At 37.7% G+C, this 11,308-nt stretch overlaps 1 protein-coding gene across 1 annotated transcript in view; it reads right to left on the bottom strand.

Moving 5' to 3' along the window:
• ST3GAL4 (ST3 beta-galactoside alpha-2,3-sialyltransferase 4) overlaps window positions 1–11,308 on the bottom strand; it is a 1,054,305-nt gene that overhangs the window by 499,319 nt on the left and 543,678 nt on the right. The window lies entirely within an intron of this gene.

Raw genomic sequence — 11,308 nt, 5'->3', positions numbered from 1 at the left:
GCATAGGCCAAAAAAAGCCATGTCTGCCTTCTGGGTGGATCCTCTTCTCTCTGCTACCTGTATCTCCTGGCAATCGTTACTTGTCCTTAAGTTCGGTTGCTAAACCTGCCCAATTCAGCGTTCTCAAGTTTCTGGCAAAGGGAGCAAAGTGCTTTTCTGATGGTGCTTCTGAGAGAAGATCAGGAGAAAGCAGTTTGGATAAAATTAGGGACAAGAAATCACAAAAGATTTTGGAATATTTGGGAGGAGAGTAGAAGTGGTATTTGGTGGGGGCTGGTGTTAAACAAGGGCTGGAGAAAATCCAGGTGAAATTAGACAACACTAACTTCTGCGAGAGGAATAGGTAGTATACTAGATGTGGGAGAGTTAGTCCCTGCCACCATTTTTTTGGAAACTACCAAGCACAGCTACTCCTGACCTTGGTAGCCCTAAGTCACCATGTTTCTAATCATCTTACTCTTGAGTCAAAGCCAAGTGTATCAGGATGGGCAGCTGGCTGAGTGTTGGCCAGTTATCCTATCTCCTGGCATGTGAGGAATACTACCCAGTCCTCAAAAATATTTAAGTATTACCTTGCATTCAGTGCACTCATTGATAGAAAACTGAGGGTTTTTCATTTATGGGCACAGCCCGGCAACAGAAAATGTCAAGGAGTTGTAAGCGTTTCAGATCTTCAATGTAGTTTTCCTAACAAAAATAATAAGCCATGAAATGACAAAAATCAATCCCAAATTATTATTCACTGACTTTAGGTTAAAATGTTTTACCATATTGATATTCTGATGTGTTAGAAAATACAGACACTGTTATTTTTTACCATAGATTTATATACACATATATATTATTCTAGGTTTTGTAGTATTCCTCCTGATATCCAGGTTATGAGTTTCTATCATTTTATTTGCCCACATAGAAATTTTTTTTTTTTTTTTTTTTTTGCTTTTTAGGGCCGCACCCATGGTATATGGAGGTTCCCAGGCTATGGGTCAAATCAGAGCTCTAGCTACTGGCCTATACCACAGCCACAGCAACTCAAGATCCGAGCTGTGTCTGTGACCTACACCACAGCTCACGGATCCTTAACCCACTGAGCAAGACCCGCGTACTCATGGATACTTGTGGATTCATTTCCGCTGCACCACAACAGAAACTCCAAAAAATATTAATATGTAAATTAATTTTAAAATATTTTCAATAAGTGTATTCTGGAATTTCCCCAAAATTGTGTCGTGTTATAATGAGTATTATACTTTAACCTCTTTCAAAGTAGAAAATATGGTGGATTCTTCCATTCTGGGTTGTTTATTTAGTTTATATGACTAGAATGGTTCCAAATATTATATGATTCATAGGGGGCTTACTGTGAAGTGTGATTAGTGTCTAGAATGGTCTCAAGTCAAACTAGAAACAAAGTACACACTTCAAATTAAAGAGATACAATGTGAGGAAGGTTACTGGGAGCAGGAAGAATAGGGGTACACACTAAGTGATAGACAGATGGAGACTGATTGTCACACCCAGGGCTAAGCTCAAAGTGAAGATTCATAAAATCCCATGGTGCAGCCCCTAGAGTTTCATCCTATCCAGACTGACCCTCCAGGTCCACTCCTTCTGAGCTTGTCCTAGATGTCTCCTGTCTTGGAGTTCCATGAGATTCTCAACTCCCGCATTGCCTCATGTTACAATACCCTGTCACACCCTAATTTTCTTGGTCCAATTGTTGTGCAATTCCATTCTTTACATTTTACAGAATAAAGGACAAGTACACAAAAACCAAGTGGGAAGTAGAGGGGAAAACAAGGCAGGCCAAACCCTGAGCAAGTGCACTAGTTCTAGATTCAGGTCCAGAAATCTCTTTCAGGCCAAAGATCCTTTAGTTGGAGGTGGAGTTAAGCTGACAAAATTGATCAAAGAAGATAACCCATCATACAGAACTTTAAGGGTTAGTAATATTCAGAAAAATAGGGTTCCTTTTGTATAAATGTGTGTAAAATCATAGATTTCCAATAAAAATGTGTTCATTACTGAAATATTATCAGAAAATTACATCTCAAAGCTTCTGTTTGCAAGTTTTGTATAAGTTGTAATTGCATTGGCATCCAGCAACCTGGCTCTAAGATCTCCAGTAGGCTCTATGTGGAAACATTATGTGATCTGGGACTCCTTATTTGACCTCAGGTTTTAGTGGACTGGGCTCTAAATCAACTGGTGAATGTTTCAAAATGTGCCCTGTGAATATTTAACCTGTGTGTGAGGATTGCCTGATTTATGCTGGTAAAGTGCTGCCGATGGTGACAAGTAAAACTAGAACAACAAAAAATTATTTGGGAGTTCCTGTTGTGGTTCAGCAGCAACAAATCTGACTAGGAACCATGAGGTTCATGTTTGATCCCTGGCCTTGCTCAGTGGGTTAGGGATGCAGTGTTGCCGTGATCTGTGGTGTAGGTCTCAGAGGCAGCTCGGATCTGGCTTGCTGTGGCTGTGGTATAGGCCAGCAGCTGTAGCTCTGATTAGACCCCTAGCCTTGGAACGCCCATATGCCATGGGTGAGACCCTTAAAAAAAAAAAAAAAATCATTTGTACTCTTTCAAACACTCGGGTATATATTTATTTGTCATTCTGTTGCGGATTCATCAGGGCAGGGAAACCTGCCTACTAGCCCTTAGGCAGAGGTAACAGCCACCAGAGAGGATACACCCCTCTATATATAAAATAAACAATGAAAACCTACTCGATGGCACAGAAAACTGTATTCAATATCTTGTAATAACCTGTAATGAGAAAGAATCTGAAAAAGGATAAATATGCATATATAGAATGAATCAAATTACTATACCCCTGAAACATGGTAAATCAACTATACTTTGATTTTTATAAAAGGGATGAAGCTAGGAAATGTCCCCCGCTTCTCTCCCCATCCCCAGCATAAGAATCTTGGTACAGATTGTCGGAGTCTGACAATAGTGAGGAGGGTGTCAATTTAGACTGAACTATTGATATAAGAGCATGAGCAAGGGTAGTTGGTGATTGAGTAGATGGAGGGGGTGTCCACTTCCACTGTTGGTTGTTAGAGTCCAATCTATGTGAGGCAGGCAAATCATGTGGAGGATAGCAGTGGTAGCCTACTGAAGAGTAATAGAATTCGAGCAGGTGAGTGGTAACCCACAAAAGGATTAGGAGCCTGTGAGTTATGAGGAGGGTATCTGTGCATGGGATGGAAATGGCAGTGATCAGAAGTGGAATGTTGGAGCCCAAGTGGGGTAAGGCGGTGGCAATGGGAGTTTGGTTTTGTGCAGTGGGACTGACAAAATAAGAAATTATTGAAAATAATGTTTTTTTAAATTGTTTTTTTTTTTTTTTTTTTTTGTCTTTTTGTCTTTTTGCCATTTCTTGGGCCGCTCCCGAGGCATATGGAGTTTCCCAGGCTAGGGGCCTAATCAGAGCTGTAGCTGCCAGTCTATGCCAGAGCCACAGCAACATGGGATCCAAGCCGTGTCTGCAACCTACACCACAGCTCACGGCAACGCCGGATCGTTAACCCACTGAGCAAGGGCAGGGACCGAACCCACAACCTCATGGTTCCTAGTCGGATTTGTTAACCACTGCGCCACGACGGGAACTCCTGAAAATAATGTTTTTTTAAAAAAAAATTATTGTAGTTTTTCACTTTTGTAGAAGGACTTATAAATATGGAAAGAGAAAATACTAGAATGAATTGCATATGTAAGTGTGTGTTTGTATGTGTGTGAATACACATACATTCTCTGTTTTTGACCATGGAAAGGGCCTAGGAGCAGTAATACCCTAATAGCATTGTGCATACCTAATATCCAGATTTTGGTTTCTAAATTTCTTTTCCCACTAAATAAAAGTAGGACTCCTTGGAGAGAAAGTACAAAAGGCCTGGAACCTGGAATATTTGGCTGTGTCAGATTAAGGAAATGTTCTAAAAATACTGGAGAATGTTGGAAACACACAGAATCAAGCTTGAAGGGATGCTCACTGGCCAAATCTGAATAGCAAAATGTCATAGCATCAAAATAGAATCCACCAAATGAAATAGGAATTATGTTATATTTATATAAGCAAGTATATAAAAGGGGAGAAGAGAAAGATTTTCCTTAGTAGAATGTCAGCTAATAAACACATAAGAAATGTTGGATTGAAAACTTACCAGCTGGTAACAATCGTGGTGAGAATTAATATAGTTGAGAAATACTAATGGATGCTAAAACTATGTAGTGAAAGTGGAAAAATAAGGATTGTTCATACAGTCTCAAAAGAATTTTCCTACCAATAGTTATTAATTACAAAGGGAAAATGAGTAACTTTATAAAACAGAAATAATTTTAATTACCATCAGTTAACATCACTAGTAATGGGATGAAACAAAATCATGTAGCGTACATGAGGAAAATACATCATCACTTCTGTGATAATCCTGCCAGAGCCTTGTAACGCAAATCTAATCATGAATAATCATTGGACCATCCTAATTTGAGGAACAGTATACAAAATACTAGCATATGCTTGTTAAGGCCATGTGTCAAGGCCATGAAAATAAAAGACTGTGGACTTATTCCAGATTAGAAGAAACTAAAGAGACATAGCAATTAAATGAAATATTATTACCCTGGATTGAATTCTTTGCAATATAGGATATTATTGGGAAATCGATGACACTTGAATTGAGGTCTGTGATTTCATAATAGAATAATGTATCAATGCTAATTTCCAGATTGTGGTGGTTGTAGAGTAGCTATGTGGGAAAATGTCCTTGTTTTTAGTAAAAATGCCCCAAGGAATTCAGGGATAATGAGGATTGTGTCATCAAATGGTTCAGGAAAAAAAAAAAAAATGTTCCTTATAGTATTTAAAAAAAGGAGGGGGGGCTTAAACCAAACTAACATCAATCTAAATTATGATTTAATCTAAAGTTTGGTCCTATTAAAAACAATTTTTTGTTGTTGTTTTGCCTTTTCTATAGGCCGCTCCCACGGCATGTGGAGGTTCCCAGGCTAGGGGTCTAATCGGAGCTGTAGCCACCGCCCCACGCCAGAGTCACAGTAACTTGGGATCTGAGCAGCGTCTGCGACCTACACCACAGCTCACGGCGACTCCAGATCCTTATCCCACTGAGCAAGGCTAGGGATTGAACCCGCAACCTCATGGTTCCTAGTCGGATTTGTTAACCACTGTGCCACAATGGGAACTCCTTAAATACAATTTGAGAAAAGAAAAAAAAAAAAAAATATATATATATATAAAGAAGTTTAGGAGATGGCTAGCAGACAAAAAAATTACAATGAGGGATATTCAAGAAAGTGCTATAAAAACATTTCAGAAATGAATATTGAACTTTTGGCTCCTGGTTAGGATGTGGAGAGTTGTTAGAAACAACAACAACAAAAAAATAGGAGTTCCCGTCGTGGTGCAGTGGTTAACGAACCCGACTAGGAACCGTGAGGTTGGGGGTTTGGTCCCTGCCCTTGCTCAGTGGGTTGATGATCTGGCATTGCCGTGAGCTGTGGTGTAGGTTGCAGGCGCGGCTCGGATCCCGCGTTGCTGTGGCTCTGGCGCGTAGGCCGGTGGCTACAGCTCTGATGCTACCCCTAGCCTGGAAACCTCCATATGCCGCGGGAGCGGCCCAAAGAAATAGCAAAAAGACAAAAAAAAAAAAAAAAAAAAAAAGGAAAAGAAACAATGTATCTCTCTGATAAATATAAAAAATGGTTAAAATAATAAAAAGATAAATATATATATTTTTAAATACTGGAGATTTGTGGATTCAAACTAAAAAGAAACTCAGTTCCAGAAAGGAATGAGCCCTTTTGAGGTGGGCAGAGACCAGAAGGAAATTTCTTCCCTGGAAACACCTGCCATGCCTTTTTTTCAGTGACTAGGGGAACTGGCTTGGCATAGACAGAATGGCTTTGAATAGGAAAAGCCCAACATAAACAGCCTCTTGGGCAGATATGATGGTTTGGAATCTGTGAATCTCAAAATGTAGTTCTACTCCCTGTTCATTGAATATTTCCCAATGAATATTCACTAAGTGTATGAGAGTGGATTGGCACTTGGCTAGATGAACAGAATACACAGAGAAATATCTGTAGTTGCAAAGTTCTAATATTTCAAATTTCTGCTAGTTGCTAGGTGAAAGGGGTTATGTTATACATAAAGAGAGAACAGATCCATTCCCCCAATGCATTTGAAGTAAACAAGGAACTGAAACCAATGAAAATGGAAAGCGGAATGTTGGAGCCCAAGTTGGGTTACGTGGTGGCAATGCAAGTCACTATGCAAATAAAGACTCTTGGGAGGTTATGCATGGGTTATCTCTGAGGTTCCCCCAGTGTTTATCTGCACTCTTTTGCTGCATTGTATGCTTTGCCTTTAAATAAAAGCTGTACTCAGTATGTTATTTTTTAATTTTTAAATTATAGTTGATTTACTGTGTTGTTCCTATTTCTGCTGTACAGTGAAGTGGCCCAGTCATACGTATATATACATTCTTTTTCTCATATCATCCCCTCTCATGTTCCATCCAAGAGACTGCACACAGTTTCCTGTTGCTATACAGCAGGACCTCATTGCTTATCCATTCTAAATGTAATAGTTTGCATCTACCAATATCAAACTCCCTGTCTATTCCACTCCCTTCCCTTTCCCCTTCCCCTTGGCAAGCACAAGTCTGTTCTCCATGTCTGTGAGTCTGTTTCTGTTGTGTAGATAGGTGTTCATTTGTACCACATTTTAGATTCCACATATAAATAATATGTTTGTCTTTTGCTTTCTGACTTCACTTAGTATGAGAATCTCTAATTGCAGCCACGTTGCTGCAAATGTCATTATTTCGTTCTTTTTTGTGGCTGAGTAGTATGCAATTGTGTATATGTAACACATCTTCATAACCTATTCATCTGTTGATGGACATTTAGGTGGTTTCCATGTCTTGGCTATTGTGAATAGTCCTGCTATGTGTCTGCTGGCCATCCATATGTCTTCTTTGGAGAAATGTTTATTTAGGTCTTCTGCCCATTTTTTGATTGGGTTTTTGTTTGTCGTTGTTGAGTTGTATGAGTTGTTTTATATTTCTCATAAATTAAGTCCTTGTCAGTTGCATCATTTGTAGGTTGTTTTCTTTTTTATGGTTTGTTTCCTTTGCTGTGCGAAAGCTTGTGAGTTTGATCAGGTCCCCTTTGTTTGTTTTTATTTCTATTGTCTTGGGAGACTGACCTAAGAAAACATTTGTATGGTTGATGTCAGAGAATGTTTTGCCTATGTTCCCTTCTAGGGGTTTGGTGGTGTCTTATGTTTAAGTCTTTAAGCCATTTTGAGTTTATTTTTGTGCATGGTATGAAGGTGTGTTTTAGTTTCATTGATTTAGCTGCAGCTGTCCAGTTTTCCCAGCACCACTTCCTGTCTTTTTCCCATTTTATATTCTTGCCTCCTCTGTTGAAGATTAATTGACCATAGTGGGTTTATTTATGTTCCATTGATCTGTATGTCTGTTTTGGTACCAGTACCACACTGTCTTGATTACTGTAGCTTTATAATATTGTCTGAAGTCTGGGAGAGTTATACTTCCTGCTTCCCCCGCCCCCCATCCCCCAGGATTGCTTTGGCAATTCTGGGTCTTTTATGGTTCCATATAAATTTTTGGATTATTTATTCTAATTCTGTAAAAAATGTCATGGGTAATTTGATATGGATTACAGTAAATCTGTAGACTGCTTTTGTTAGTATGGCCATTTTAATGATATTAATTTTCCCAATCAGGAGCATTGGATATCTTTCCATTTCTTTGAATCCTCTTTAATTTCTTTGATTAATGTTTTACAGTTCTCAGCATATAAGTTTTTCACCTCCTTGGTCAGGTTTATTCTTAGGTATTTAATTTGGGGGTGTGTGATTTTAAAAAGTATTGATTTTTTAATTTCTTTTCTAATATTTCATTATTAGGATACAAAAATGCAACTGATTTCTGAACATTAATCTTATATCCTGCTACTTTGCTGAATCCATTGATCAGACCAAGTAGTTTTTGTGTGGAGTCCTTAGGGTTTTCTATATATAGTATGATGTTATCTGCATATAGTGACAGTTTTTACCTCTTCTCATCCAATTTGCATAGCTTTTATTTCTTTTGTTTGCCTGATTGCCATGGCTAGACCTTCAATACTATGTTGATTAAAAGTGATGAGAATGGGCATCTTTGTCTTGTTTCAGATTTTAGCTGGAAGGCTTTCAGCTTTTCTCCATTGAGTGTTATATTGTCTATGGGTTTGTCATAAATGGCTTTTATTATGTTAAGGTGTGTTCCCTCTATACACACTTTGGTAAGTTTTTATCATGAATAGATGTTGGATTTTGTCAATTGTGTTTTCTGCATCTATTGAGATGGTCATGTGGTTTTTGACTTTCGTTAATGTGTTGTATTAAATTGATTGATTTGCAGATGTTGAACCATCCGTGAACTTGGGATGAATCCTACTTGGTCGCAGTGTATGATCTTTTTTATGTGTTGTTGGATTTGGGTGGCTAAAATTTTGTTGAGGATTTTTGCTTTTATATTTATCAGCAATCTTGGCCTATAATTTTCTTTTTGTAGTATCTTTGTCTCGTTTTGGTATTAGGGTGATGGTGGCTTCATAGAATGTTTTTGGGAATGTTCCTTCTTCCTCATTCTTTTGGAAAAGTTTAGGAAGAATGGGTATATGTTCTTCATATGTTTGGTAGAATTCACCTGTGAAGCCATCTGGTCCTGGACTATTGTTTGTGAGGAGTGTTTTTATTAAATATTCAATTTCATATCTAGTGATCGGTCTGTTCAGATTATTTATTTCTTCTTGATTCAGTTTTGGTGGGCTGTATGTCTCTAGAAAGTTGTCCATTTCTTCTAGGTTGTTAAATTTGTTGGCGTATAATTGTTCATAGTATTGTCTAATGGTTTTTTGTATTTCTGCAGTATCAGTTGAGATTTCTCCTTTTTAATTTCTTATTTTATTTGTAGTCTCTCTTCTTGGTGAGTCTGGCCAGAGGTTTGTCAATTTTGTTTACCCTTTCAAAGAACCAGCTCTTTGATTTTTTTTCTGTTTTTTAATCTCTATTTTATTAGTTTCCCCTGATCTTTATGATTTCCTTTCTTTTGCTGACTTTTGGTTTGTTTATTTTTCTTTCTCTAATTCTTTTAGATGGTAGGTTAGGTTGTTGATTTGAGATTTTTCTTCTGTTTTGAGGAAGGCCTGTATTGCTGTGAACTTAACCTCTAAGAACTGTTTTTGCAGCATCCCATAGATTTTGAATGGTTGTGTTACTCAGTATGTTCTATGAGTAATTATGCTCCATTAAGAATAAGTATGTTCTAAGAAGTCTGGTGAGTCCCTTTCAACTATCTAAACTTGGGGAATCTTTGTAAAACCTCAAAGAATACTCAATAAATTCCAAGAAATGGAAATAATATAAGCAATATTCATTTACCACATGTAGTAAACTAGAAGCTAAACAAAACCAGAAAGATACCATAACTAGGAAATACTAGAAACATGTTATGAAGCAACTCTTATGTCAAAAGGGAAATCCAAAATCAAAAAAATGCAAATTTTTTTTTAAGTCCACACCAACAACATATGGAATTTCCTGGGCCAATGATGGAATCTGAGCTGCTGTTGCATTTGGATTCTTAACCCACTGCCCCACAGTGAGAACTCTACAAAAACTTGGAATTTTTTAACAGCAAGCTTGAAAAACATGACATGTCAGAAAACTATGGAATACAGCAAAAGCATTTACCAGAGGAAAAATCAAACGTTAAATACACATAAAAATGAAAAAAGAAAATAAATGAATTAAGCACCCAACCCAAAATAACAGAACAGGAAAAACAAAGTAAACAGAGGAAAGGAAAGGACTAGCAATAAATGCAGAAATCTAAGAGGTTGGGTTTCAGTTTTGTATGGCTGTGTTACTTTTTTTAATTGTGTACCATAGACTTAGTAGCTTTAAAACACACACATTTCTTTCTTTCTTTTTTTTTTTTTTTTTTTTTTTTTTTTTGTCTTTTTGCTATTTCTTGGGCCGCTCCACAGTATATGGAGGTTCCCTGGCTAGGGGTCAAATTGGAGCTGTAGCCACTGGCCTACGCCAGAGCCACAGCAACGCTGGATCCGAGCCACGTCTGCAACCTACACCACAGCTCACGGCAACGCCGGATTGTTAACCCACTGAGCAAGGGCAGGGACCGAACCCGCAACCTCATGGTTCCTAGTCGGATTCGTTAACCACTGCGCCACGACGGGAACTCCCACACACATTTCTTATCTCACAATTTATAGAGGTCAGAAATCCAGGCACAACTTAGCTGGTTTCTCAGCTCAGAATCTTTCAAGGCCACAGTCAAATGTAGGCCAGGCCATGTTCTCATCTAAAGACCTTATTGAGGAAGACTCTACTTCCAAGCACCCAACGGTTGTTGATAGCTTAATCTCATTGCAGTGTAAGATTGCGGTCCCTACTTTATTTCTGACTATTAGCTAGGGCCTCATTCGATTTATAGGGGCCATCCACACTGGCAATTCACAACATCACTGCTTCTTCAAGGCCAGTGGGAGACTCTCTCTAGTCTGCAAAGATTGAGTTTCATACAATGCAACATCATAGTATGAGTGACATCCCATCACCTTTGCTATATTCTGTTGATTAGAATCAAGTCACAGATTCTGTCCACACACTATGGAGTGGTTACCCAAGAATGTGACTCATTGGGTGTATCCCATACCTTAAGATATGTCTGCCACAGGTGGAAAACAGAAAAAAAAAATATAACTAATGAATTAAAATAGGGAATCACAGGTTAACGGATTTTTAAAAAAAGACCTCACAAATATAAAAAATTAGATATTGCAAAGTATAAATAAACATCTAAAATGAAATTTTTTAAATATTTGCTTTAAGTTTCAAAACTAATTTATGTAATTCTACACAAATGAATATAAGCAAAGACTTGAAATAGGTAATTTTTGAGGAAAATAGAATTTTTACTCAAACTGACCTAAGCAGTGTTAGAAAGTCTACAGAAACTGATTTATATCAAAGAAATAGAGAAAATTATAAAAGAGCTCCCATCAACTTCCAAAGAGGCATTAGACTTGTACAGTTTCACAGAAAAATTCCAAAAACCTTTTAAAGATTAAATGATCCTTATGCTACTTACACTATTTTGTATTGTAGGCAAGCAAAGGAAACTTTTATTGTTTTTAAGCAAAGTAATATTAATATCTAAATCCAATTGAGTATATAATATAGA

Source organism: Sus scrofa, chromosome 9, assembly GCF_054392235.1.
Source record: "Sus scrofa isolate SSC_HxYL_T2T_F1_AM1 chromosome 9, Sscrofa_HxYL_maternal_Yorkshire_Landrace_v2.0, whole genome shotgun sequence".
Taxonomy (NCBI): Eukaryota; Metazoa; Chordata; class Mammalia; order Artiodactyla; family Suidae; genus Sus; species Sus scrofa.
The sequence above is the reverse complement of the archived record's forward strand: the minus strand, read 5'-3'. Positions and strand labels throughout refer to the sequence as shown.